Source organism: Coturnix japonica, chromosome 3 (assembly GCF_054131305.1).
Source record: "Coturnix japonica strain WE chromosome 3, WE-NBRP24, whole genome shotgun sequence".
NCBI classification, from domain to species: domain Eukaryota; kingdom Metazoa; phylum Chordata; class Aves; order Galliformes; family Phasianidae; genus Coturnix; species Coturnix japonica.
The window spans coordinates 23,671,517-23,688,236 of record NC_140665.1 but is presented as its reverse complement, the minus strand read 5'-3'; the positions used below and the strand labels follow the sequence as shown (position 1 = coordinate 23,688,236).

General features: G+C 39.6%; 2 long non-coding RNA genes across 3 annotated transcripts in view; one reads left to right on the top strand and one right to left on the bottom strand.

The window, feature by feature from the left end:
* Positions 1–16,720, top strand: part of LOC116653215 (uncharacterized) — a 38,663-nt gene that overhangs the window by 16,386 nt on the left and 5,557 nt on the right. The window lies entirely within an intron of this gene.
* Positions 9,513–16,720, bottom strand: part of LOC107311125 (uncharacterized) — a 43,533-nt gene continuing 36,325 nt past the window's right edge. For both annotated transcript variants that reach the window (XR_004306727.2, XR_014943872.1), the window contains one exon: positions 9,513–10,141. This is a non-coding gene — a long non-coding RNA (uncharacterized LOC107311125). The remainder of the gene's footprint in view (positions 10,142–16,720) is intronic.

Genomic DNA, 16,720 nt, shown 5'->3' with positions numbered 1-16,720 from the left:
TGCTAGTGTAAAAAATACCATGCACAGAGGAAAATAGCCAATCTCTTGATGGTTGAACTACCTTACCGTTGACACTCTTGGGATGCTGGTGTGCAAAGTAAATGAAGTTGTAGAGGATGTTTTAAGAAGCTGAGCCAGTTTTTGTTTGGAGGTCTTTGTCGTTTACAAATCTAAGAGAGGCGCTGCAAAGCTGTGAGTGATCACAGTGCAAACAGAAGGAGCAGTTCTGGGCCCTGCTGAGGGTGAGGGTCACAAGGCTCCTGAAGGATGGCAGGGCCCTGAGCATGCCTGGAGGCTTGGAAACTAAAACACAGCCCATGGAGGTGAGCAGAGAAATGCAGAGAGGGGTCCTGAATAGTCTCCCAGATTTTCATGGGGTTAGAGTAGAAATGAAAAAAAGGGAAACTAATAACTAAAATCATAAAAGGTGAAAGTGTATTTATATTCATACTTGGGTTTTTTACACACTGGTGCCCTAGGCGCCTGTTTTTTGATTACTTTCCAACGCTGCTTCCCTCTATTACTCTTCTTTGTCTAAGAGAATGAGATGTGATTGACTTTATTTAGTGACAAGGGTCTGTGGAATTCCTTCCAAAGAAGTGCTATTATTCAGTCTTGGAGGCAGCTTTCTTCAGAGGAGTCTCTTCTCTTCAATGGTCGCAGTAGCTGCTCTCTTTCATTTTATTGTCCTCTCCATGAAAGTAACATTTTGGCATAATGAGAGTGAAAAATACTTTTCCTATGTAAAACTATGGCAGCAGTAATAACCCATCTCTCCTGAATATCCTCCATGTACAGAGATCCTTCCAGCCCACAGGAACACAGGGAAGGGTGACTTTACAAGGTTTCCGAGAAGACAGCAGAAGGGAATCAGTTACAATGAAAGTGATGTAATTTACTTATGGAGTATTCTGTAGAGAAACTAAAATGCTGGCAAAATGTATTCACATTACAGAAATAATTGTTGAGCAAGTCAGAGGTCTTACTACAGGAAAACGGCAGGATGAAAATGAGAAATTAATGCTATAGACTTCCAGTGGTGCTTATAATGAATGAGGATTTGATTTCCCAAATCTCTGATCAAATGATACATTTTTGGAATAGGATAATATTTTTGTTGTTGTTGTTAATCTCAATTACAAAATAGTGCTGGAAAAAAATGTTAATTTTGTGAATATCTACTTATAGATAAGAGGAAAAGACGATAGTTGTGGGGAACTTGTTTTGTTTTCCTGATTAACAATAAGCCACCCTATCACAGTAATGTGAGAGAGAAAGTCGAGGCATTCTGTTTCACACACATTAATAGTTCTATGCTGTTACATGTCTCCATGAATACGAATTATGAAGGATTTTTGAAACACAATCTTTGGACAGCTTCCCTTAGAAATGATTTTAACACCTTCAGATAATACAAGTCCCTTGAGCTCCAGGAGATCAATGAATTCTTGTAGGTGGAGGCTGCTGGTGATGCACAGCGGGAGCTGTTTCCCAGCTGTATCACTGATTAGCAGGAATCTCACCTTGCCAAGCCTTTAAAGCCTTGCAGAAAGTGCACCAATTAAGTGTTCAAATCCTTCAGCCTTAAGCCATATGTCAAGGGAAAATAATTCACTGGCATAGGGCTTTGGGTCAAGCTTCTTAGCCCAGCAGTTGATGTGATAATGCTTTTGCATTGTGCTGCTTGCCCACCCAGGAGGAAGGAGAGGGAGACCTGGCTATTGTTTCCCTCTAAGGCAGAGCACGGAGGAATACAAATGTAAGTTTCACTCATTAATAATCTCAATTTTAAGGAAAGGTGATGGAGGAGGAGTGTTTAAAGTATTCTTGGCTGAGTGAGTATTCCTTGAAAAAACATTGTGTTGTGCTGTCTCACAGCTCTGCCTGCAGTTCAGTTTTGGCTGTCACTACTCTCTGCTTGCACCAAGAGAGCAGGAAGCCTTGGGAGTGAATTCTGGGTAATGAGCAAAGAAATCAGATTTAGTTATGGATGGGGAGTGTTGATTTCTTAGGACTGGCAAAGAGCATATAAAGGTTTGCTGAGTAAAGCCACACGATTAGCTGCAGGCTGGGTTAAAACACAGATGGTGAAAGTCCGTGAGAAGCAACTGGGATACTGGAATTACTGGGTGAGACTGGCCCCCTGTGCCCCAAGTTCATGTAATGGGGTCACTAACATTTGAGAAGGCAAAAAAAAGCCCCAAAATCATGGCTGAAAACTCATACTGACTATAGGGAATTTCCTGCTATGCAAGAAAGGCCTCACTCTTCTGAACTGTAAAATTGGTTGCTTTCCTGACAGAGAAAGATCTGCAACCATCATTACCGTGCTGCCATCCAGAGTCCCTTGTGCATGCCTCAGCACTCAGAGATCTTAGATCCAACTTGCAGCAAGGTGCTGTGGAAGCACAAGGAAACCCAAAGACCTCACTAGAAAGACAAACCTAGATACATTCTAGCAGAGAATTGCTTCTTCATTGAGCTGAACACTCAATGCTAAAGTTTCACCCGCCACCCTTTCCCCTCCCCATGGAGAGAAAACTTGCTGGTAGGGTTGACGCGTGACAAGATCTGTGATTGCTGGCTGCCTAAGTGATGTGTTGGTACCTCATTCTCACAGAATCACAGATTTCTCCTGGCTCCAGAGTCCTGTGCACCCACTTGGTTCTTGCTGCTCAGCATCTCTCATGTGAGTCAGCATGGGAAGAAGCCTGCAGTAGAACAGGGGGCCAAAGCTGGGAGATCCTAAGCTTTAGGTCTATGACCTAGTTGAAAAAGCAACCTCTCCCAGTGCTCATATTTGTCCAAAGAATATTTTCTTAAGCATGTAGCAACTCTACTGCCTGCCAGTGCCAAGTCTGAAATATGTACATATGAGGGGAAAAAATAATGAGATTAATGTAAATTAGGCACAGAGACAGAGTACAAAGATCAGATATTGTGAACAAGCACTGAACTTGAGTTTGGTTTCAAGTGATTTTGTCCACCTGCCTACAGTTGTCTCAAATATGACCATAATACCGGGCACAGCTTTGCTTTTACAAGGTCGCTGCATAAATGTTTATGTGCTGTGAGTTAAATCATGCACTTAAAGAGGGAAGAGGATGAAATGGAAAACTTGCTAGCCCTAATGATGGATGGATTGCTCATTACTCACACTAACAGACAGCCAGCCCAGGCAGGAAGTTTCCATCCAGTAAATGTATCTCTCTGAAAATGTGCCAGGTAGAGGTAAAGAAAAATGTTAGTTTAGGCATTTTGAAATACTTCTTGAAGGGTTCTGGACTCCTTCTGCAGAAGGAATAAAGAAGAAACTGTGATACTAATAAATTCTGAACAGCAAACATAATCTGAGATCAATAAAGCACATTCTTATATATGTCTTTCTCTATAGCCAGTTCTGCCACCTGTTCTATCTCATAATAGTGTTTTATAATAGACGCATCTATCTTTCTTCATTAAGACCAACATAATCAATTAGCATCTAAGGAAAAAGCTTTATAAACCTCTCAGCTGGAAATTTGATTAGTAGAGGATGGCCAAAGATTGCCAAATATTACAGTTATTTCAAAACTTTTGGAAGATGAATGGCAGTTGTGTCTTCAGCCAGCTCCTTTTGGAAATGACCTTAGGTCTATTAGACAGCTGCATTAAAGAATAACTTAGATCGTGGCAGTTACGCCACTATTTTATCTGTTGAACTGAATCTCTTGAAACACACACATGTAGAAGCAGTGGGAAATGACCCATAAACCATAAGTATATTTTAGTTATATTAAAAAAAAAAAAAAAAAGAAGAAGCTTGTCTGTGTATTTATACAGTACCCACAGAGGAGGAATTCAGAGGTACAAATAAATACATTCATCTCTTTCTTCTGTGAGCCATCTTTTTGTTACACCCTTACAAAAGGAAGCCTGTTCTAGGAGGCTTTTAGGTGAGGAGGGTGAGGTAGGACCAGTCCAGCTTTCCCACATCATTAAATTCTTTTAACAAATTGATAAAACTCCACTCTACAAGAATTTGAATTCTATGTTCAGGCTTATCCTGGAAGATCATGGAAATGCACATAGAAATGGCAGCAGTCTTTATGTCTCATGAGATACTTTGTTAATAAGATAGCGTATGTGCAGTGATCTGTGATCTGACAGAAAAAGTTTTATGTGGACGCTAAGTAAAATATATACTGACTTCTTTGCTCATCTTTTATTTATCATACATCAACTTCCGTCCACAGCTGATAGAGCCCATACAAATAAATGATGATATGACGATACATGCATATACATATGTAAAAAATCTAACAGATGTTGGGGAAGACTTCCTATTGCCCTTAAAGTCCTCTTTAGCTTATTAGCCTCAGACTATAGCAACAGCAAGACTATAGCCAAGCAGTGGTTAAAACAGAATTTAAAAACCTACTATTCTATAGCACCACAACCATTACTGTTGAATTACAGCTCTGTGTTGTTATCTAGCAGTGATTTGGACCTAAATTAGGCCTGGGCATGGTGTCCCTTTTCTGCCAAGTTTGGCAGAGCATGATACAGAGTTTATTTTGGCTTTATGTTTTCCTGATAGCATTGTGCTGGCAGCCTGGTAAAAGCCAGTACCTGATTAAACTTGAAGCCTGTTATTGCAAGGCATACCCATCAGAACTTGCACTGGTCAAGTCAGTTTGCACCATGTCAGTGATAAGTGTCTTCTGTCTTTGGTATAAGGAATTAGAAATTTAAAGCTGAATATATTTCATCATTTTACCTTATTCTGAAACTGGTGAGTTCTTGCCCTCAGAACATAGCCTATGTGTCAGCCAATAGCCCTAGCAAAAACAGCTGCTGACTCTGCAGTGTAGAGCATTTCTGCTTTTGGGGGGACAAAAACTGAAGTTAGTGTTTGTTGTTTTTCTAAGAAGGCAAATGAAAAAGCCTGAAATTTGAAGTGAGCTGTGCTTCTGATGGGAAGCATTCTTTGTGAGGAAGGTTTCCTTTGTTTCCTAAAGATGGTCGGATTCTGTCTTCATCTGATATAAGTTGAAAGTTTTTCCAGTACTAAATTACCTCCCAAAAAGGGTTTTGTCCCTAGCTCCTAAAAGCTTTGTTCTGAGCCTCAGTGGCTTTCAGCTGCAGTGGGGCTTCATTCACCAAGGGCCCTAATCTGGCATCAGGAATCACCTGGAGCTGAAAGAAGGACCTGGCATGAGGCAATTGTGGCTACCTAAGGTAAGCACAAGGCAAACAGCCTCCTTCTGCTGCATCTGGAGCTGGCACATTGTCTCAAAACCAGCTTCAGGAACAGGAGGCTGCAATAACACAGCCGCCAGGTAACGAATGCAGAGGATATTGGGGCCTCAGCGGGAGATGGGAATGAAACTCCCATAAAGCTAAACATGTGAGAAGGTATTTTTGGGATGCTGCCCAGTCATCCAGACTCAGTGAGGAGTCAGATAAGACTCCAAGGCTTCACACAAACTTAACAACAACAAAAAAGTTTGCAGGCTTTTAATGGGAGACAGCCAGCCCTACTTCCCACAGCACCATTTCAGCCTTCAAGCTGAGTTCTATATTTGATTAAAACTGGCAGGCAGTGGGAATTTCATGTTTCATTTTTGCAGCCAAAATTTCATTGCACTTTCAGAAAATCATGTGTAGTGCTAATAGAAACAATTCAGAGAACATTTTTTAATAAGTAATCCTTTTTCATTCTTAGACATTCATTGTCTGAGGCTTTATTTGCCATCAAACTCTGTTGTATTGATGCAGAACTTCAGATTAATTTTCTTTCACACAAATGCATGTGCTGTTAAAATGACCATGTAGTCATAGTTGTAGCAGAATTTTGCTGATTTCATTTAACCTCTGTGTACAAGAATTCTGGTCCAGACTGATGACTGCCTCATTTTCTCATTATCTTGAGGAGCATCCCATCCCACTAAAAATATTCCATGTGAACAACGTGCACTGAGCCCAGAGTCCACATCAGGTGTATTTTAAAGAATATTAATCCTGGAGTCCTACATTTTCTGAACTTTATCTTTGCTTTCTATCTGCTGCTAACTTCTAGCACTTCCAAGTGAACAATTTATAATCCTAAATGCAAAGTGCAGTCTTTCTATTAATATATTAAGGCATATAAATTGTGTGTATGTGACTTCAGAGGTATGGATTCATTTTTAATCCAACTGTTATGTTTTCTTACAGATTCCAGTTATGATGTTGAATTCAGTTGCTAAGATATTGGACTTACTTAGTACATCATACATATTGTACAATTTAAGTTCATATATCCTTCCTGTGTAACAAAACCAGGGTCATTCTTTTGCCATCCCTGTTGTGTGTTTGTGTCCCTCAACTCAGGCTGATAGCAGACAACTTTAGAAGCTCCAGTGTCCATTTTTCTCCCTCTCTTAGGCAGAGCAAAACAGACCCAATGCACGGGAGCAATTAAAAGCCAATTTAATGTGTCAGAATATAAAACATTAGAGAAATTTGAAAAATGGAGCTGATCTAGCTGCTGTAGTATTTACACTGTTCCTGAAAACATCTGCAGTCTCATCTCACAATATGAGCCTGCAATAAACGCAAAGCAAACCCACAAGCATCACTGGAGATGGCCACTGACAAGTCTGTTCTCATTCCTTTTCAGAGGTGTAGCAGGCAGCAGTTCAGGCCTTGACTGGCTGTGCTCCAGGCATCAATGCCATGGAGTGGCAGCAGCCTTCTGGGCACTCACTAGTACCGGGCTCTTGACTGTCTGTCTTTTCTCCCCCAGGCAGGCAGTTCAGAAATGCTTCTACTTTGAACCCAGGAATTCCCCATGCAAATGAATTTATGGCCTTTAACACATGTGTTCACCTAAAACCACAACACAATTTTCTCTGGGTTTTGTTTGTATCTGGTCCGTACCACTGGGCAGTTGTTAGGAGAGATAGTGAGACTGTGTTTGGACAACATCAGCAAATTTTTGTGAAGTCTGAAATTCTGATAACCAGCAGAGTGATCTTACACTGCATGTACTTTCCAACGATGGAAAGTTTGCTTCAAATAGTGGGAGGCTTGCGGCTTTGAATCTATAAATGAAGCTGTTTGTGCAGCCCTATGAAAGGGTTCTGGTAGACATAGAGACTATTACTTGGAAGAGCAGTTCATCTCTAGTGTCTCTCGTAATTGCTTTATCAGAGTCTATATTTAGTGTTTCCCATTAAATGCTTAGTATATTTACTTAGCTTTCAGCTGAAATATGATTTTCCAAACTCTAAGCTTTCTACGAGCTCTCTTTATGTCATGCATCATCACTAACAATACAGATAACTCAAGCTAAATCATAAAATTAAATCTATCTTTGTAAAATCATCTGTGGTTAAAATATGCCTTCAGAAACATCTGAAAAACCACACTGCTTTGCAGTGCATTATTTTGGCACATGACATGGTAAGAATTGACTTGACTGCCAGATCTTTGTGGATTTGCAACTAAAAAGCACCTCTGTTTTCCAATGAAGTGAAGTGTATAGTGTAATGGATGAGACTTAATGAAACTGCACCCGTGAACTCTGTTCCCACTCAGGAAATTTTGGCAGCTAAACCTCACATTACATTTGGGTTTCAAATAAGGTGATATTAAACACATCACTTGCACTTTGGCCAGACCTGTTTTAGTATCAACGGCAAATAGCTTTTGTGGATAGAGCTGCACATGATGATCTCAGGGGCACTACAGACTTTTGTTTTTGCAAGCTCCTGCACATTAAAGCAAAGGCTTTCACTTTCAGTCCAGTGCATTGTTCGGATGTTATTCCAGGACTTCCTGAGCATGCTATTTGGCAAGAGATCAAATCTATAGATTGCATTCAATTAAACAGATCTTGAAAATAAGTAAGTGTACAGCCATCACTATAGCCTAGTGAATAGCTGTAGTTAAAATGCACCATTGATTTCACTGTTTGGTTAGGGATGAGCTGACAAGAAGATGATGATATATTTCAGTACCCTCAAAATCTGGAAAGAAAGTACCAACCAAGAAAACATTTGTGGATTCGATTTCTATGGTTGGTAGTTTGTGTTTGCCTCCAAAGGTGCAGTCTTTACTATTTACCCTGACATCTTTCATGTAAACATTGTCAGGGTCGAGCTAAAACAATGGGGAACCTGGTGAAAAAGAGTGCCCTGTGCTGTGTTCTCCCTTCACATGGACAGAGAACAACAGGAACTGGGTGACTTGTAAGTTGCTTGTCAGGGCAATAACTCTTGCTGACAAAAGAGCTCCGAGTCTGACAGTGGAGATGGAAGGGGAAGTTCCCTGATCTCCTTTGTCCCAGTACAATGTACTGGATTTAATGAAAGCTGGAAAGGCAGAGCAGAATACTGCTCTTGTCTTTAACAAAGCATCCTTGAGCCAAAATGAGATATAGTATTTCTCCAACTTATTTTCTTTCTGTGGAGCAATGTTAGAAATTTAGGCCTCGGCACTGATAGCCATCACTACATGGAGTTTATCACCATCCACCTGCATGGATGGTTTCTTTTGCACCAGCCCTTGGAATCCTCCTTTTGTCTGCCAAGTGAAACTATGCTAAAATACTTTTCTGCTGATTTGGCAAGATTAAGAAATAAATTAAAGCACCCAAACTGCCTAGAAGTCTTGTTTTACCAGCTGCTTGCAAAAACCTACTAATGATTACATTTTAAGTCCTTTTAGCACTTCAGGTTCAGCAGGTTAAGCCTACTGGACCTAGTGGCATGGGAGTCATGTGTCTCCTGTATCTGAGAGATCAGTGTTTTATAGAAGGTTGTCTTAGCAATAAACAGTGAAAAAAGAACCATCACTTTACACGTAGTTCTATTAAACATATAGTACTACCTTGCTGATGTATCTAAAGGCAGAGTAGTCTCTGGCAGCCATGGTCACTTCTTGCCAAGCTAGAGCTGTCATGTGAACTCATACAAATCTCTTCCATTCATGGAAAATGAAAAACTCAAGAACGATGAGAACATTGAATGTAATTAGGAACTCATTTCATCCATCCATAAGGGGGTCACTTCAGTAAATTTAGCCCTATCTCTGCACACATTTCACTTAAAATCAATGTAAGGATATGATAGTTTAAAAAGGTATTAAAGAAAATAAAGCAAATATGCTGACCAGAGGTTCTTAGAAATATTTCTCTCTGCTATTTTGCCACAGACTCTTTTAGCTGGATTTTTACTTCACACATCTGCAGCACCTGAAATGGGCTGCAGTATTTGATACAGTAAAGGTAGCTCCTGCCTTTTAGTCACAAGGAATAAAGTTTAAAACCAAGACAGTACATTTCATAGGAGTTTTTAAATTTATCTGGAAAAAAAGTATTCTCTACACCTAAGCAAATTTGTGTGAGCTTACTCAGCTGCAGCAGTCTGAGTAACTTTCTCTAAGCTCAAAGTCTATGCTTTGAATGGTCTAACACTCGAATTCTTATATTCACATGATTGATTAAGATGGAAAAAAAGAAATTACAAGTAGTTTGTGCTGGGAAACCCATTTTATTTCAGAGCAGTTTCATGAAAATCAATCAGCAAACACAGTTTCTTTACCTTCTGGAATTAACCCGACTCTGAAAAAGGTATGCATGATTTCTTTGGACTTCTTAAATATCTGATCTTTCAGAAGCAGGATCAGTCTGGCTAATTAGGAAACCTAAGTGACATTTGCCAAAAACATTTCCTGATGACTTAGCCTTTCAGAATATGCTAAGCATCCCATCAGGATTTAAGAGACCCCATGGCTTACTGAGGCCAGCACTGATGATTATCAGTTGAATAGACCCTGTTAGGAAAGATCTTGTCCCATGAAAACAAGGACTCCCTAGAGGAAAGATAACAAAAATGAAAGGTTTATCCAGTCACCTCTGTTTCAGTAGCTTACAGTCAACAAAGGAGTAAGGTAGGCCAGCTGCTTACTACCTCTTTTCTTCTGATTTCTTCATTTGAATCACCCGAAGAGCTGGGTTGGCAGGCTGGTTGGCCTCCTGTGGTTAGGATGCATTTGCGTGGATCAGCAGTGAGATGTCTTAACTTACTGCCAGCATTAAATGAGGGCTATTCTTAACTGGTGATGTTCTACCAACGTTGTGAAGGGCTGTTAGTGCCATTTACTGACCTGGGGCCTGGAGAAGTGGAGGACCACAAGACAAAACAGGTCACATATCACCAAGAAATTTACTAGCAACTGATTTTATTTCTTCACAGTTTATATATGCAGCTGCATTATTAATTTAAGAGCATTTACTGAAAAATTCTGTTTTAATTGATTACTGCTGTGGTTTTCTGTAGTAGCCTTCAATTGCTGCAGTCCCATGCCTCAGTAGTCCTGTATACTTCAATAATGATGGTTGCCTGGTAATGCTTTCTCAAAATTTCTTTATTAACAACAGTGAACTTGGGTTTCTTGCAGATGACTTGTAAGTAACTCAATAGGGATGAAATATTAAAAGAAATCCAAACTTTTCACTGCAGATCTCAGCTCAAAAGTCTGCATCTGCAGAAAGGGATTGTCTGGATATGAACTTGGCCCTATATAAGAATATTAAACCACTCAGACCTGAAAGTTGTCAGTGTGTGGTTATATGCGAACATGGAGATTTAATTTTGGCCCAATACCCAAGTCTCAAGCTTGCTAGAATTGCATTATATAGTGTTAAGAATCAATTCTCCACTAGAAAATGAAGTACTTTGTGTAATCCAGTATAAAACAAACCTATCTCTGTATTCAGTGTGTTGTACAGTCTTCCTCCAAATATGAAGAAAGTTAATAGTTTCATATCCTACCACATTCAGTACCTGAACTTCTTAAAAAATCTAAAATCCGTTTTACATTTTCACATCATTTCCAAATGTGTTAATCCTGTGAGCTTTTCTCCTGTAAATAGGTGAAACGAACTCCTTTGGGTTATGCCTAACAGTACTGCTGGGATTTCTGCAAGATCCTTTTTAAAATATGATTGAAATAAATAAAATATAGTGGTGTTGAGAAAAATCTTTCCTGTAGCAGCAGGATATGCTTTATTTTTAAACACAAGTCCCAAGCTGGGCTGCAGTCTGTGAAAATCAAAGGCTTTTTTTCTTTCTTTCTTTCTTTCTTTTTTTTTTTTTTTAAAGATAGAAGACCATGCAGGTTTGGCATACTGACAAAATCTCACTTATGGAACCCATTCAGTGTCTTAGCCACAAAAACTATAGTAAGAACACCAACAAGACTTTCAGCTTCCAGAATACTGTATTTCTTCCTCTCTTTTCCCTCCTCTGTGCTCATTTCCTGAAAGCTGGCTCATTAAAGAAAGGAAGTGTTTTCTTTTTTTGGTGTTTTTTTTTTTCTTTTAAGCAAATAATTAGCTATTCCTGAAATTCCATCCCAGGAGTTGACCCACTGTCTTTGATGGTACACAGAGTACAACTAAAAATCTTATGCCACGAGTTTGATTTTGTTGTAAATAAAGTATAGTTCCAAAAGAATACTCTTTTTTTCCACATAGTAGATGCATTTTCAGTTTCATTTAAAAACAAATACATTAAGTAACTAAAGCTCTATTTATTTATTTTAAGTTGAATTTTTAAGTTCAATCTGGGATTACACTAAATGATGAACAAACAAACAGATAAAAAAAAGCATCCAAATGCTTGCACACCATTACATTTTTTTTAAACATTTCAGTGGGTGAATGAGAATAGCCATGGAAGCATTCTATGGTTAAGAAAATGAAAACAAGAGCCTGAAGACCCTTTGCATCTATTGTATTTGGCTTGTTTACTGGCTTAATTATTTATATTCTGGGCCAGACTGCCTCAAGTCCTGTGCCACCTCTGTTCTCAGCTGAAACCATGGAGGACTCCTTACATTTCACCAGGCTAGAGCTCCACAAACTTTGAGGCCAATTGAAGTGGTGCTGCCACCTTTCCCCTGTCCTTCCTCTGTCCTCTGTTGTCCCTGTGCCAGGTGCAAGGAGTGTGGATAGGATAACAGTAACCAGATATGGGAGGTTGGGGCAGTTACCACAAATCACATAAGAACTTCTTAAATCTCACAAACATCAATTGTCCTCTGCCTTCAGGTTATTCCTGTCCCACTTTCTGATGAGTAGAGAGAGATGGCTGACTGAGCTAATCAAATACTAACTTCCAAAGGTGGTAACAAGAACCCACTAGGAATGCAATGGTGAAGCTGCATGTTGGTGACTTAAAATTCCTTCTAAGTGATGTAGGTTTTGATTGTTACGCTTTGTTTCTGAAACACCAAGAGGGATGTGGGGTGCAGAGACAAGGGATGGTGTTGAGATCTGCTGTGCAAACATTCTTGTGATCCTTATATGTCCTTGGGTACAGAATGCTACTATTTTGGCTATTGTTACCGAAGGTGTCTGTAGAAAATTGAGCCTATAAACAAGTAGTTTGGAGACCACTGGGATTACAGAGACCTGATTTCCTGTAAATTCTAGTGTTGGGTTTTATAGACCTTTGTCCTTTAGTTTTCAAGGTGGCTGGAGCATGCATTTGGGCTCCCTTCCATGTGAGTTCTCTGGTGTCTAACAACATTAGAGCTCACATTACCCTCTCTCCCTCACTGGTGGCATTAATAGGGTTTCTCTCCTCTGCCTGCTTCACACTTCCAAAAAACTGACTGGAACCTGAGACTCTGAAACCATCACAAGTGTGGTTGAAGCTGTGCTTGCTAACACAAGGTTTGAATTTATCCATGAACATGGAGCGATCTTAACTGGGCAGGGGAGCTGTAATTCCACCGACTCTACTGTGGTTGCTGAGGCGGCCAGGAGGCAAAAATGTATGAGCATGAAAAATCTCAGGATTTTAGGAAACGTTCCTCCCAAATTGCAGAGATAAGCAAAAACACCAGAAGCTATTTCTCCAAAGCGAAATAAAGTGTAATGCTTTGTTACAAAGCATAATTAAAAAAATAAATAAATAAGTAGAAGGTGCCTGGTGGTGCAAGAAATGGGAGATCAAACTGGGAATGTGGAGGCTCTGGAAATCTTGTCTCCTACTCTGCTGACCAGGGAAGCTGACAGGAGGTGGGAAGGCAGGTTGGCCACAGCTCCAGAGATTCTGCATTCAGCAGGAAAGTGTTTCACGAAGAAATGTGTTGCTGGGTCCAGCAGTTGCTCCTAATCCACACGGTGTTGTTATGAGTAATATCAGACCCCAGACAGTGCCAGACCCTGTTGGCATCTCACACGGTAACTTAGCAAACAGGAGAGGAAAAAAAATGATGATAACAGAACACTAATATTAACTCTGTAGGAGAGAAAAAAAGGATCTGTTGCACATTGTTCTCATTAAGTAAATGATTTACTGGAATTTCCTCTTGCTTTGCAACTTGCTTGAGAACATATTTGATCTCAGTTATCTAGGGCCTGGATAATTTCATCTGGTTCTCTGCCAGCTACGACACGGCCATTTAACACTGTCACTTTTCTTGGCCACCTCCATTCAGTGTCTGTTGTTGGCTTCTGTTTATAAAGTAACAGGATGTGATACCTATGACACCAAGGACGAGTCGAACAGATGACAGGGTGCTCTCATCTGGCTCTGCTTAAAGCTGGTTTATCAATGAAAATTGTGTCTGAAGATGTAAAGGACAGTGCTAGCTTTTTGTTCTCCTTGTAAGGTTTGTTTTTTATATATCTCAGGGGTTTAAAAAAGATTAAAAAAAAAAAAGAAAAAAAAGAAAGAAAGAAAGAAAAAAGATATTAAGGGAAGCAGTAGAATCTGTATAACTGCAGATAAATCAGACTTGATTAAGTTTGGTTATCTTAATTCCTGTCCTCAGCTGGTTGGACACAAGCAGTTGAAATCTGTTACCAGTTTCCCTACAATCTGGAGCTGTAAGCAACAAAACTGAGCACAAAAGAAGGTTGACAGAAAGTTCCTGGGGAGCTGACTTGGCATGAAAAATAAGTAAAAAATATAAATTAACAATGGGTTTGAGACTCTGCAGAATGAGATGTCACATTCTCCTCTCTAATTCCCATGAATAGAATGCAATATTTTTGAAGATAAAATTTGTGTTTAGAGTCATAGAATCAGTGAGATTGGAAAAGACTTCTAACGTCATCTAGTCCAGCTGCCCATCTACCACCAATAATGATCACTAAACTGTGTCCCTAAGTACCACACTGACATTTAACATTGCTAAAGATATAACAAGGATCTGTGGGGAGGGGCATGCACATGTGGTACGTATGTGATTTTTCAAGACTGTGATTTCAGTCCAACTCCCTAATCACTAATATTCTGGCATCAGGATATAATGAAGACGTAATCAAGATGCATTAGAGACACTTAGGAAATTTGAGCATGAAACTGTGGGACACCAGGAATGTAACAAATTGTCTGCTATCTACAAACTTATCACTTATGCATATTATTGGATTAGGAATAAAAACAGACCTGATTACTGAGTTGAGAATCAATAACGGTTTCCAAAACAGCTGATGAAAATAACTTTAGTACCTCCCTGCTTATCTTGTTTATTACACTGGGTAAAATTAGTTGCTGATAATGGAAGGAGCCTGGCAATCTGCTCTTTGTGAGGATCTCTCTGTCTGCTTTTGCTGGTTAAAAATGTAAGGCTGCTATGTGAATTGATATTTTTATCACCAAAAAGAGATTTCTTTTATGGCTTGCAAATATTGTATGTTGGACAGAAAACATTTCTATACTGAAAAATATATTTAAAGAGTAAAAACACTTAATTAGATTTTATAGTAGCTGTATTTGTCTAGCAGAGAGAACAGATTACAGAGATCGATATGCAGAACCATTAGTTGCAACAGCATAAATAGAACTTGGTTGATGGGAGTCTATAATTAGCCAGGAATGTACCTAAAAGCCAACTCCCATGCTGCAGTCTCATGTCCAGCACTGACGAAGAATCTGCCTATGTATTAGCTGCCATGTTATTTATTGCAGGCCCAAAACTCAGAGATAAACCCAATACATGAAACAAACAGTGTGCAACTAGTTGTGGCTGCAGTTTCAGCACCCTGAGGGGCTTAGAATCGCTTGGACCTGGGTGCTCTGTGGCATGGTCTGTGCCACCGGCCAAAAGATGGAAGTAGGAGGAAAATTTGATGGCAACAACACTGGTATGCTAGGCAGAGATATCCTTTGAAAAAGTACAGGGGATGCATCTTGTCCTCAGCTTTGGGCTTACTCTGATTGTCAGCAGCACTACTGACCCCAGGCCTATGTCTTAGCTCCTTTATAAACCAGGCATAACTTCATCCAACATGTATAGTTTACAGAAATTAAAAGCTGTGATGCATATGAATCAAGGTAAAGGGGTATTTTTAAAGCCTTTTCTGTTGCTGCATTTACAGGCTTCGCCTTGGGCTGGGTAGCACTCAGACACACACTGCCTTCTTCTGTATCACTACAGCCTAAAACATTAAAGAGATCCACTTATAAATTCTTATCGGCACAGCATGAAGACAGGAAGAAAATCACTTTTAAGAGACGGCATGCCTTTTAAAATAATCAGCTCAGACTTCTGGTTCAGATTAAGCACAATAAAGCTTGGGTTGCACCCATAGTATATCCTTTGGGGAAGAAAACACCACAGAGGCGTTGTTCATAAGAATGGATGAGGCTTGGAAAGATCAGTAACTAGTATAATCTGGAACCTCAATTCAGATGGTTTGCTTTTTAAAAATAGGGTTCACTGGGGCAAATTTATGCCAGATGTAACAGCCATAGCCAGCAAAACTAATTATTTCAATTTAAAAATTCCATTGCTAACACAAATGCTGCCTGAAATGGTGAAGGTTCATATTTTCAGCTTATGAAAGGGCTCTGCAACTGCTGACATCTCTGGAAGAAGTTTGACCATTACAGCTAGGAGTGCACTGTGGAAACACAGAAGGTTTATGTTTCATGGTTAAGGGTATCATGACTTCCACGATGGGTGCTGGGTAGTGGCCATGACAATGGAAGATCATCCACTGGTGAATTCATCACCAACCTATGAAGCTATGCACAGCATATAAATGTGCTTTCTTCCCATTGAAATGTAAATTGCATTGACAGTGGCGAGGGAGTATTCCCTTTCTCTGTAAAAAAAAATTTAATGCCTCCAGTTAGCAGTCCTTGTCAGCACATGCATATGCTCAGGCATGCATGTGCTCACAGGACATACAAATACAGCTTTACAGGGAGAAGAGGAAGTGAGAAGTCCTATGAACTGCCCATTAAGTCTGGCTCCTACTCCCAAACCACGCAATAGTATTGCTGGTAATAAAAAGCCCTTTATCACTTTTTTGACCATTTATAGCAAGGCTATTCCTGAATACAGAAGCAGGAAATTTCTTGTGTTTTGACTATGAAGTCTACAGTATTTTTTCTATGCATAGTTAAAAAAAAATCACTTTCAAAAGAGATATTAATATGAGCTATAAAAAGTTTGACTAAATTTGGAATACAGAGCAGGAATACTGGCTAAACTTCATTAATAGTGATTTAGACATGACTGAAGTTAGCAAGCACATACAGCTAGGTCCAAGGATCCATCCTAGCCCAAAAGTTTGGGTTTAGCTAATGCAACTCAAAATTGTTATGGTCGATTGGCTGCCAGATTTTTCCTAAACTGTTTTCTCAGCTGTATTTTGCACTGAGGAGGGGCTCTAAAGTCATCAGGAACAGGAATTCATGCGGTTTGCGCTTATATGTTCATTATC